The sequence below is a fragment of the Pan paniscus genome, chromosome 8 (genome assembly GCF_029289425.2).
Source record: "Pan paniscus chromosome 8, NHGRI_mPanPan1-v2.0_pri, whole genome shotgun sequence".
Lineage (NCBI taxonomy): Eukaryota > Metazoa > Chordata > Mammalia > Primates > Hominidae > Pan > Pan paniscus.
In genome coordinates this window covers 96,096,593-96,109,808 of record NC_073257.2, presented here as the reverse complement: position 1 = coordinate 96,109,808, position 13,216 = coordinate 96,096,593, and positions in this window count along the sequence as shown.

Here is a 13,216-nt window from a genome sequence, read left to right as displayed (position 1 = left end):
TACACAGCAAAAGGGACTTTGCATATGTGATTAAGTTAAAGATTTTCAGATGGGAAGTTTATCCTGGCTTTACCTGGAAGGAGGAGAGGGAATTTAATCACAAGGGTCTTAATAAGAGTGAGGCAATAGGGTTAGAGTCAGAGAAGGAGATGTGACCCTGGAGGCAGAGGTTGGAGTGATGTGGGGTCTTGGGTCAAGGAATGTGGGCAGCCTCTAGGAGCTAGAAAGGCACAGAAATGATTCTTCTCCTCCAGAACATGGCCTGGCTGAAACCATTTTAGACTCCAGAACTGTAAGATAATACCTTTATATTGTTTTAAGTCAGTAAGTGTGTCATAATTTGTCACAGCAGCAATACAGCAGGTATTACTATAGAATCATCAATAAGGAGAGGGATGGTAGTAGGGATGGCACGGGTGGTAGATGACATAACTAAGGAGGGAATGACTGACCCCTGCACTGAAATGTTACTGGGGTTGTAGAAAGAGGAAGGAATTTTACAGTTGAGTCCCAGGGGTCATGGTGGAAGACTTGGGAAGGGTGGAAAATTAATCAGATTAGGGTAGCCATAGAACTATGGTGATAGAGAACCTGGGGAGTTTGGGTTTCTGGTTGTATCTGGATAAACAAGGGAGAGAGGTAAGAGCCCAGAGGGTCTTTTAGCTCCAAGTACTGTAGTTTCATTTACAGTATTCCCTGTTTATCTGTGGATTCACTTTCTAAGGTTACAGTTACCTGAGGTCAACCACATTCTAAAAATATTACATGGAAAATTACAGAAATCAACACTTTATACTTTTATCTTTCTTTTTAAAAGATGGGGTGTTGCTACATTGCTCAGGCTGGAGTGCAGGGGTATTCACAGGTGTGATCGTAGCACACTACAGCCTCAAACTGTTGGCCTCAAGTCATCTTCCCACCTCAGCCTCTCAAGTAGCTGGGACTACAGGTGCATGGCACTGCACTTGGCAACAATTCATAAGTTTCAAATTGGGTGCATTTTGGGTAGCATGATGACATCTCAAGCTTTCCTACTCTGTCTTGCCTGAGACATGAATCTTCCAGCATATTCATGCTGTAAATGCCCCCTGCCCATTAGTCACTTAGTAACTGTCTAGGTTATCAAATTGACTGTCACAGTATCTCAGTGTTTGTGTTCAAGTAACCCTTATTTTACTTTATAATGGCCCCAAAGCACAAGAGTAGTTAAGCTGGCATATTGTTATAATTGACCTATTTTATTAATAGTTATTATTGTTAATCTCTTACTGTCTCTAATTTATGAAAAGTTTATCATAGATATGTATGTATAGGTAAAAACATACTGTATACAGGGTTTGGTGCTATCCACAGTTTCAGGCATCCATTGGGGGTCTTGGAACATGCCTCCCTGAGGATTGGGGGTGTCTAGTAGATTTACTCAACACATATTTGTTAAATACCTACTCTGAGGAGGCTCTGATATGGATATGAATGGTTTAGTGGCCAAAGGGTAAGCAAGTGCATCCTCCTGGGAACCCCAGGAATTAGAGGTGCTCCAAGCTTCTTTCTGTTCTGGAGGCAAAGCAGTGTGATAGGCTGTGTGGGTAGAGGGGGAATGAGAAGGAATGGATGTTGATAGGAATTATATCTTGCTTGGAAAAGGTAGCTTGGGATTTCCACTTTTCTCTGGTAGTTTGATGGGCAAGAGAAAAGACAAGCAACCTAAAACGGAAGAAGAATCAGACTGATGTCAGATTTCTTATCCACAGCATAGGATGCTAAAAGTCAGTGGAGCAATGCCTTCAAAACTTTCAAGGAATAGAATTGAGAACCTAGAATTGTATAACAAGCAAGAATACAAGCAGGCATGCCAGTCTTTGGCCTCTGTGGCATAATATGAAATATACTTATTTGGTCTTTGTCCGACATTCCTGTCATAGAGCTCCTAAAACACTTGGAATTTCCTGAATGATAGGAGTATCTTTTGTTACTGTTAATGAGCCCCTGTGATGACTCTTCAGTTTATGCTATGAGATTAGTTGGGATAGGCCCAGTCACTGGAAAGACCAAGTGATAAGAGGACTAGAGAGTTAGAGCTTTCGGCTCTACCTACCACTCTCTGGAAAGGGCAGAGATGCAGGTAGGAGTCGGGGAGGGTGGAGATCAAGCTCTATAAAAACTCTTGAGCAAGACTTGATGGGCTTCCTTGTTGTGGAACACACGGAGGTTGCTGAACACTTGGAGGTGCTAGTGAGGGAGGATGCACACCCAGAGAGGATGTGAGAGTTTTGCCCCACCACACCTCACACTATGTATCTCTTCATCCGGCTGTTCATCTGCATTCCTTATAATATCCTTTATAACAGACCAGTAAATGTAACTTATGTTGGATATGAGTTCTAAATTTCTTTTCAAAGAATCAGTATGCCAGTATGTTCAATTCTTTGCCTTCTACTTTTAAACTTAACTCCCTCATAAAGCAACCTTTTTTGATTACCTGCTCCACTCTGACTCCTTTCAATCACCTGCTCCACCCTGACTCATTCCAATTACCTAGTCCACCCTGACTCATTCCCATTACCTGCTCCACCTTGACTCATTCCAATTACCTACTCTACCCCGACTCATTCTGATTACCTGCTCTGTCATAACCATATTTCCCGTGAAACCACTCACCCTGTCACTCTCTTTAAATTAGCCAGTCAGAATTGGTTTAGCCTGTGTGGTCTAACCCTAGCCAGTAGGGGAACGACACAGCAGCAGGGGCCACGTGCATCAGGGATAAGCACCCCTTCCCCTCCCTTGTCCAAGTGTGCCCTCACCATTGCTCCATCTGGAAGGATGCACCCTTCTATAGAAGTACCTTGCCTTGCTGAGAATTAAAAGAAAATTTTATATTCGAGTGCTATTTCTTTTGTGGCACTGAAACTTTATATATAACAATTTGGGGGCTCGCCCGTGATTACATTCTCCTCTGGGGACACTCTCTGGTTCTCTCTCATGAGGAGGTGTGCCCTGCCCCCTTGTGGCGGCCTCAGGGGTGAGAAATCAAGGCCCACCCAGTGTGAGGAATAACCCAAGCTCTCAGCAATGCGGAAAAAAAAACTGGCCAGCGACCTAGCTTAAAGGATCCTCACATACTGTGGCGACAACTCTGTGCACAGACCACGGAAGGAGAAGCCATGGGAGCTGGTAAAGTATTTCCTTGGTGGGCTGGGTGCGGTGGCTCACGCCTGTAATCCCAGCACTTTGGGAGGCCGAGGCGGGCAGATCATGAGGTCAGGAGATCGAGACCATCCTGGCTAACATGGTGAAACCCCGCCTCTACTAAAAATACAAAAAATTAGCTGGGCGTGGTGGTGGGCACCTGTAGTCCCAGCTACTCGGGAGGCTGAGGCAGGAGAATGGCATGAACCCTGGAGGCAGAGCTTGCAGTGAGCCAAGATCACACCACTGCACTCCAGTCTGGGCGACAGAGCAAGACTCCGTCTCAAAAAAAAAAAAAAAGTATTTCCTTGGTGGTCTGGACCAAGGTAAGAAAGTCGTGGGGTGGGTGGGGGGGCGGCGAGGAGGTGTGGAGGGGGGGTGAAGTACTCCTTGGTTGGGGTGGTTTAGAGGTTAAAAAGATGCGAGACATCCCCACTGGGGGGAATTGAACCTCACACGAACCTCCAGTAGTAGAAAAGCCAAGAAATTACCAGTGGGGAAATTGAGCCTCACTCCAAAAGGCAAGAAATTTCCAGTGGGGGAAGTTGAGCCTTACCCCAAAAGGCAAGAAATTTCCAGTGGGGGAAGTTGAGCCTCACCCCAAAAGGCAAGAAATTTCCAGTGGGGGAAATTGAGCCTCACCCCAAAAGGTGAGAAATTTCCAGTAAGGGAAATTGAACCTTGAACCTTACCCCAAAACCATCAAGATGGGAAATACCCCAAGCAAGACAGGTAACAAAGGGGATAAAGATGGTAACAAAGATATCACCCCAGGTACCCCCCTAGGTCTCATGCTAAAACACTGGAAGGATAAAGAAAGGACTAAACATAGGAAAAAGCAACAAATGATAAAAATTGCTGTTTTATTTGGACTCAGGGACCCATCCTCAAACCCTCAATCTTTCAGCCAAAGTTTAGGTCGAATGAGGATGTTATGTCTCAGCTTGTAATCTGATATATTAATGATAAAAGTCCAGTGTCTCAAGAAGAACTAGGCTATGCTCTTCTTTGGAGGCGAGGACCTGCCCTCCTTTTTCCCTTAAAAACAAATTGGGAAGAATCCAATCTGGCATCTCAAAATGAAAAGTCAGAGGAGCCAGCTTTCATGCCTAAAGACTCCAGCACATGGGATCCCCTAGGCTACCTTCCCCCACTCAGTGTCCCCAATCTTTCCCCTCAGACAGCCACTGCCACCACAGATCCCATTCCAAATTCTCCCTCTACTCACGTTATCCCTCCTCCTTATAACCCTGACTGTTGGGAATTACTGTTCCACCAGCCTGTTCCCCTCCCAACCTAAAGACTCCTCTCTAAAAGGACTCCAGCGTCAGGTAGAACAATGTAAAAAAGATATTCAGAATTTCCCATTCCCCTCCTTACCTAAGAGGTCAGCCCTGACCCTCTTCCCTTTGAAAGAGGTACTACAAGAAGCGGGGGCCATTGGCTTTGTAAATGCTCCCTTAACCAGTTCAGAAGTCTGGAATTTTAAAAAAGGAGCTTAAACTGCTACTAGATAACCCTTACAGAGTGGCAGACCAAACTGACCAATTCTTAGGCTCTCAGTTATACACTTGGGTCAAGTTAATGTCCATCTTAGGCATCCTCTTTTCAGGGAGAAGAAAGGAGTATGATTCATAGGGCTGCTATGATAGTTTGGGAATGTGAGCACCCTCCCGGTATAAATGTCCCTACCATGGACCAGAAATTCCCCTCCCAAGACCCCTGGTGGGACAATGACAATGCAGATCACCGGGAAAATATGCAGGACCTAAGGGAGATAATAATAAAAGGAATTCGGGAATCAGTACCCTGAACCTGAAATCTTTCTAAAGCATTTGATATACAACAGGAAAAGGATGAAGGGCCTATGAGATTCCTAGACAGACTGAGGGAGCAAATGAGGCAATATGCAGGCCTCAATTTGGATGATCCCCTTGGGCAAGGAATGTTGAAACTCCAATTTGTCACTAAAAGTTGGCCAGACGTTTCAAAAAAGTTAAAAAAGATAGATAATTGGGAAGACCATCCCCTAAGTGAGCTTCTTAGGGAAGCTCAGAAAGTATACGTGAAAAGGGATGAAGGAAAACAGAAACAAAAGACAAAACTTATGTCTTCCACCTTCCAACAGATGGCTCCAAACCCAGGTACTTCTAGGCAGAGTTTCCAGGGAGCCAGAAACTATAAAGAGTCCGAACCATCTTTTAAACGACCCCAGCCTCCATCAGGAGGACCAAGGTCCTTGTCTACCAGGCCCCCTAAAAATTATGGGGAAGCAGGGTTAAAGAATCCCAGAACTAAGAGAGAGGAAAGGGAGAGAGATAGAGGGAAAAGAGAGAGAGGAAAAAGAGAGTGAAAAAGGCAGAAAGAGAGAGGAAGAGACAAAGAGACAAAGAAGGAGTCAAATAGAGAGAGAGAGAAAGACACAGAAAGTCAAAGAGAGAAAGGAAGAGAGAAAGAGAAGTGGTAAAGAGAAAACAATGTACCCTATTCCTTTAAAAGCCTGGGTAAATTTAAAACCTATAATTGATAATTGAAGGTCTTCTCCATGACACTATAACAATCCAATACCACCTTGTTGTCAGTGTAAACAAGGGCATAGCCCGAAAGCACTGAGGCCACTGACAACCCATAGCCTTCCTATCAAAGTAAGCCACCACCTTAACCCAGCAACCCACGGATGGCCCAAATGCATTCAGTCTGTAGCGGCATCTGCTTTCCTAGCAGAAGAAAGTAGAAAAATAACTTTTAGAGGAAACTTCATTGTGAGCACACCTCACCAGTTCAGAACTATCCTAAGTCAAAAAAAAAAAAAAAAGGCAAAAAGGTAGCTTACTAACCCCAAAATCTTAAAGTATGGGGCTATTCTGTTAGAAAAAGATGATTTAACATTAACCACTGATAATTCCCTTAACTCAGCAGGTTTCCTAACTGGGGATCTAAATCTTTTTTTTTTTTTGAGACAGAGTCTCACTCTGTCGCCCAGGCTGGAGTGCAGTGGCGTCATCTTGGCTCACTGCAAGCTCCGCCTCCTGGGCTCATGCCATTCTTCTGCCTCAGCCTCCCAAGTAGCTGGGACTACAGGCACCCACCACCATGCCCAGCTAATTTTTTATATTTTTAGTAGAGACGGGGTTTCAACGTGTTAACCAGAATGGTCTCGATCTCCTGACCTCATGATCCGCCCGCCTCGCCTCCCAAAGTGCTGGGATTACAGGCACGAGCCACTGCACCAGGCCCAGGGGATCTAAATCTTAATTAATTACCATACAAAGGTCTGACCAGACCTAGGAGAAACTCCCTTCAGGACAGGACAATAGATGGTTCCTCCCGGGCGATTGAGGGAAAAAGACACAATAGGTATTCAGTGAGTGATAAGGAAATTCTTGTAGAAGCAGAGTTAGGAAAATTGCCTAATAATTGGGCTGCTCAAACATGCAAGCTGTTTGCACTCATCCAAACCTTAAAGTACTTACAGAATCAGGAAGGAGCCATCTATACCAATACTAAGTTAATATGGACTGAACAAGGTCTTATTAATAGCAAAGAATAATTGAAATCCCAAACTTACAAGGTTTTCGACAAAAGTAAAGTTTGCTAAAAGTTAACAGTGTAACATATATTATCCTAACTTCTCATCTTTTGGCCTTAGACAGTATAGTCCACAGAAATGAAGAAAGTTCGCTTTGGAAAAGAATGCTTATCATCTTTGAGAAAAAAAAAAAAGGTGGGGGGGAGGGGGAGAATGTATGTAAAAAGGAATGTTATATGGTAAATTCTTGTCCTAAAAATAAATTAACTGGTTGTTTAAAAAAAGGGATGTTTGCAACAAGTCAGAAAGTTGGTGCATGTCAAAGAATTGTCTGTAAAAGTCGTGAAAAAATATTATAAAAGGGAATTTATGCAAGAAATGTTGTATAATTTAAAAGTATTTAGGCCTCCTGAATGTAAAACTATTGAAGAAACAGTTTATGTGCAAGGTGTATAAGGAAAGTAAAATATACCTTTGGTAAAAGGATTATAAGGAGGCATAAGAATGTGGATTTTTACCTACGTTAAAAGGTTAAAAATTTTTTGTTTTAAAGGTTTAAACAAGTTTTAAAATGTTAATTGTAAAGGAAGTTCTGTGTGTAAACATATTGGCTAAAGTTAAAGAGATATCATCCAGTTTTTCTGTGAACTGGACATTAAAATAAAAGCACAACAGGTTTTTCTTAAAGCACTAACCTGCTCTTTAACACAAATATAAAAGGTTAAAAAGAGTCTATAAAAACTTACCTTATGGTCAGACATTAAAATTAGATAAATATGTCTACAATGTTTTATTACAATTGAGTTTAACATTAATAACACACTAATATAAAGTTGAAATTTAGCTTATCTGGTATAAAAATCATACGGGAACCATTGTTGAATATAAAATGGTGTTTGACTTTTTTTAGTCTAAAAACTAATAAAAATAGGTGCTAAAGGAAATTTCTCAGTAAGAAGGCACCAAGGACTATAAAGTCCACTGCTGATGTCCCCACATTTAAAACAAAAGGTCAATTTCTTAGAAATTATATACTTGGTTTATCTTCCACTTTCCTTTCCCTCAAAACTAAAAGTCTTTTAGCACAGGTACCACCCCTAGAACTTCCAGTAAACCAACACCAGCCTGAAGATCACATTCTCATCAAAGGGTGGAAGGAAGGAAAACTTGAGCTAGCCTGGGAAGGACCCTACCTTGTGCTGCTAACTACCAAGACTGCTGTTCATACAGTGAAAAGGGGATGGACTCATCACACCTGAGTCAAGAAAGTGCCACCACCTCCAGAGTTGTAGGCCGTAGTCCCAGGGGAAAACCCTACCAAATTAAAGCTAAGAAAAATTTAACACTTTCATCTATTCTATTACTCTTTCTTCTTTCTTTGCTCTATTGCTGACCATCTAGTTATTAACATAACCTGAAAAGAGCCGTGCACATTCCTCAGCCCCGGGCTCAAAACAAACAAGCCCAGTACAAACACATCCCATCCTCCCATCCCACCACATATCACCATATATCTCTTAAACTTCTCCCAGGCTCAAAACAAACAAGCCCAGTACAAACACCACCAGGAAAGTCTCCGATAAGAGGACAGATGAGGGGACAGCCATTCAAAGTTTTACTGAAAGAGCAGGAACCAAAAGAATTCCTTTGTTCCCCTGTAACTTTCAGGCTATAAAAAAGCAAACACTCGCATTGTTCGGGGCCCTCTTGTATGCAGTAGAATGGAAGGACCAGGTTCAAACTTGTAGTAAAGATCCTTGCCGCTTGGCTTTGACTCTAGACTCTGGTAGTCTTCTTTGAGGAACAAACAGTCTAGGCATAACATCTGGGGGCTCGTCCGGGATTCCCCAAGCCCACCAGACCCCTGGTCAATGGATCTGCTAGGATCGATCTACTGATAGGTGAGCTGGCTCGTCTCCGTTTGTCTGTCCGTGTCTGTTCTGAATCCGAATCTGTGACTCGCGAGGTCTGAAACTGGAGCTGGCACAGTCCTGGCGGACGCGCTATAGGACAGCCAGCGGAGACCGGTAGGAGACGTCCCCTGGCTCTCATCTGATCTATATTGCGATCTCAGCTGCCCCGGTTTGGCGGGCAGCAGCCGTATCTGAGCTGCCCGGTTGATCGGGCAGCATCTGTCCCTGATCTGAGCTGCCCCGGTTTGGCAGGCAGCAGCCGTATCTGAGCTGCCCGGTTGGGTGGGCAGCAGCTGTCTCTAATCTAGGCTGCCCCAGCGCGACCGCGATCCAGGCAGCTGACTCTGACCCGGGCTTCCGGTGCGTGCTTGCGATCTGAGCTGCCCCAGTTTGGCGGGCAGCAGCCGTATCTGAGCTACCTGGTTGGGCGGGCAGCAGCTGTCTCTAATCTAGGCTGCCCCAGCGCGACCGCGATCCAGGCAGCTGACTCTGACCCGGGCTTCCAGTGCGCGCTTGCGATCTGAACTGCCCCGGTTTGGCGGGCAGCAGCTGCCTCTGACCAGGGCTGCCAAAGTAGGCCTGCGATTAGATATCATTAATAAGTAAGTCAGATCAGATTTCCTTTACAAGGATTCAAACCCACATTCCTTTACAGGAAGAGACTACAAATTATTACAGGATAAGTAATACCCAGAGCACTCCTCTATCTCTCCTTACGAGTAATTTCAAAGAAGTTAGAGCAAGAGGCCATGATCTTAGTATAGAAATCAGGAAAAGAAAGCTAATTACTCTGTGTCGCTCCGAATGGCCTGCCTTTGATGTGAGGTGGCCGCCCGAAGGGACCTTCCGACTTGCTGTCATCACTAAGGTAAAGTCCAAGATTTTCCTACCTGGGCGTGCAGGCCACTTAGATCATATCCCATATATCCTCATATGGCAGGACCTTGTTAAGAACCCGCCTCCTTGGCTGTCCCCTTTCCAATTGGCCTCTGAACCCTGTAAGGCACTAGTTGCTCGACCACTAAAATCCAAGCAACCAACTGCCCCCCCCATCCTGTTTTACCTGACAGCGAGGACCCACTGTTCACAGAACCCCCTCCGTACCCCTCCGGGCCCCAGGCCCCAGCCCCCCTGGCTGAGCTGCAGGAAAGAGCAGGCGGACGGGAGGCGGCCGGCACTCACGGGCCCGCTGAAAAGGAAAGTAACTTTGAAAGGCCGGCGGGGAGGACGCGAAGGTGCACTTCGTGGACCAGCCCCCCTCAGCCGCCTGACTCCACGGTGGCTTTACCCCTTCAGGAAATAGGACCCCCGGATGACACAGGAATCCCCAGGCTCCAGTACTGGCCATTCTCCACCAGTGATCTGTATAACTGGAAAACTCAAAGTGCTCGGTTTTCAGACAATCCCAAAGATTTACTGGCTTTACTAGATAGTGTCATGTTCACCCACCAGCCCACTTAGGATGATTGTCAGCAGCTCCTCCGAATTTTGTTCACCACGGAAGAGCGAGAAAGAATACAGATAGAAGCTAGAAAGCTGCTCCCAAGGGACGACGGTCAACCGACTGCCAACCCCGACCTCATAAACGCAACCTTTCCTCTGACCAGGCCGGCGTGGGACTACAACACGGCAGAAAGTAGAGGACGGCTACACCTTTATCGCCAGACTCTAATGGCGGGTCTCCAGGCAGCTGCTCACAAGCCCACTAATTTGGCTAAAGTATATTCTATTCTGCAAGGAAAGACAGAGAGCCCAGCTACCTACTTAGAAAGATTAATAGAAGCTTTTAGACAGTACACCCCCATAGATCCAGAGGCTCCAGGAAGTCAGGCAGCTATTGTAATGTCTTTCGTAAATCAGGCAGCCCCAGATATTAAGAGAAAACTCCAGAAATTAGAAGACTTAGAAAGAAAGCGGATTCAGGACCTCCTTCAGATAGCCCAGCAGGTTTACAATAACAGAGATACTCCAGAAGAAAAGCAATTTAAGGCCACTGAAAAAATGACCAAGGTCCTGGCAGCAGTAGTACAGAAAAAGCATCTACAGCCAGAGTACACCCAACCTAGGCGGCCCCCCCGGCATGATAATCTGAGCAAAGACCAATATGCCTATTGTAAAGGGGCTAGCCACTAGGTAAAAGACTGCCCCAAAAAGAAACCACGAGGACAGGGACCCGGACCCCCTAGGTCTACACCCGTACTAGTCACTCAAGACGAAGACGAAGACTAAGGAAGACGGGGTTCGGACCCCCTCCCTGAACCTAAGGTAACTTTGCAAGTGGAGGGGTCCCCAGTCCAGTTCTTAAGCAACACGGGGGCAACAACCATTTAATTAGACAGACGAAGCCGAGTTGGCCTTCCAACAGATTAAAACCGCCCTACTCTCCGCGCCTGCACTAAGACTACCTGATGTTACCAAGCCCTTCCACTTATACGTGGATGAAAATAAAAGTGTCGCCAAGGCGGTAATAACTCAGAACTTAGGCCCCTGGCAGAGGCCAGTTGCCTACCTGTCAAAGAAGTTAGACCCAGTAGCTACCAGGTGGCCCCTTTGTCTCCGAATAATTGCGGCCACGGCTCTGATAGTGCAAGATGCTGATAAACTTGTCATAAGGCAAGAATTGCAGGTCGTTACTCCACATGCCATCGAAGGTGTACTCAAACAGCCACCTAATCGATGGATAAGTAACGCCCGGCTCACCCACTACCAAGGACTACTACTAAATCCTCTCAGGATAATTTTCCTGCCCCCAACGACCTTAAACCCTGCCTCGCTGCTGCCCAACCCGGACCTAGATGCCCCACTCCATGACTGCACCGAGATACTAGCTCAAGTGCACGGAGTTCGAGAAGACCTGCAGGACCGCCCACTTCCTGACGCCGACCTCGTCTGGTTCACTGATGGGAGCAGCTTCATGCATCAAGGCCAGAGGTACGCTAAGGCGGCAGTAACTTCAGAGACTGAGGTAATCTAGGCGGAACCCCTGCCCCCGGGGACATCGGCCCAGAAGGCCGAACTGATAGCGCTCACCCAAGCTCTTACCTAAAAGCTGACAGTATATACAGACAGCCGATATGCTTTTGCAACGGCGCATATACTTGAGGCCATTTACAAGGAGCGAAGGTTACTGACGGCTAAAGGAAAAGAGATAAAAAAACAAGCAAGAGATCCTAGCCCTGCTAACAGCCCTATAAAGGCCAGAAAAATTAGCCATTGTACATTGCCCAAGGCATCAGAAACTAACTACTCCAACTGCTCAAGGCAACTTTCTGGCAGACCAAACTGCAAGAAATGTGGCGAAGGCTCCCAGCCAACTCCTTGCACTCCAGCTCCCTGACCCGAGCCCCCGGGACTTGCCATATTTCCCTGAATATTCAGAACAAGATCTCCAGTAGATTGACAAACTTCCCCTGAAACAAATCCAGAATAGGTAGTGGACTGATACTAATGACCAAACCATCCTACCAGAAAAATTAAGACAGCAAGTGTTAGAACACATCCACCGAACCACCCACCTGGGGGCCCGGGGGATGATAGACCTGATCAGACGCTCCAAGCTCAAAATCAGACATATAGCTGAGACGGCCAGCAGTATCGTGACAAGTTGCAAAGTCTGCCAGCTTAACAACGCATACCCCCAATCTCAAGCTGCAGCAGGAACAAGGCTCAGAAGAACCAGGCCCAGTATCTACTAAGAAGTAGATTTTACTGAAATAAAGCCAGGAAAGTACAGGTACTGGTACTTACTTGTCTTTGTAGATACTTTTTCAAGGTAGACTGAAGCATTCCCAACCAAAAGAGAAACTGCTCAGGTCGTAGCAAAGAAAATTCTGGAAGATATCCTTCCCAGGTATGGCTTCCCCATCCAGATAAGGTCAGATGATAGGCCCGCTTTCATCGCTAAAGTAAGTCAGGACTTGGCTTCCATCCTTAAGGCAAATTAGAAACTACATTGCGCTTACAGGCCCCAGAGTTCAGGACAGGTAGAAAGGATGAATCGGACCTTAAAAAAGACCTTAACTAAATTGACTATAGAGACTGGCGCTAATTAAGTAGTCCTTCTCCCCTATGCTCTGTTCCAGGCCCGTAATACCCCTTACAAACCAGGCCTCACCCCTTACGAAATCATGCATGGCAGACCTCCACCCCTGGTTCCTAGCTTAAAAGATGACCTGCTTAAGTCTGAAACAGAAAATGTCTCTGAATTCTTATTTTCCTTACAAGCCTTACAGAAAATTCACCAAGAAATCTGGCCCAAGCTGAAAGAACTATATAAGACCAGTCCCCCACCGACACCCCATCCGTACCAGCCAGGAGACTAGGTCCTAGTTAAGCGACACCGACAAGAGACCCTAGAGCCCAGGTGGAAAGGACCACTCCAAGTACTCCTGACCACACCCACCGCCCTGAAGGTAGAAGGCATTGCGTCGTAGATCCACTACACCCATGTCAAGCCAGTAGACCCAACCTCCGACCTTCTGAGGCCAATCACAGCAGCGGCGGCTGAAGCACCGGACACGTGGACTGTGGACAGAGCTAAGAACAACCCCTTAAAACTCACCCTGCGCCGGCAGCATAACTCACT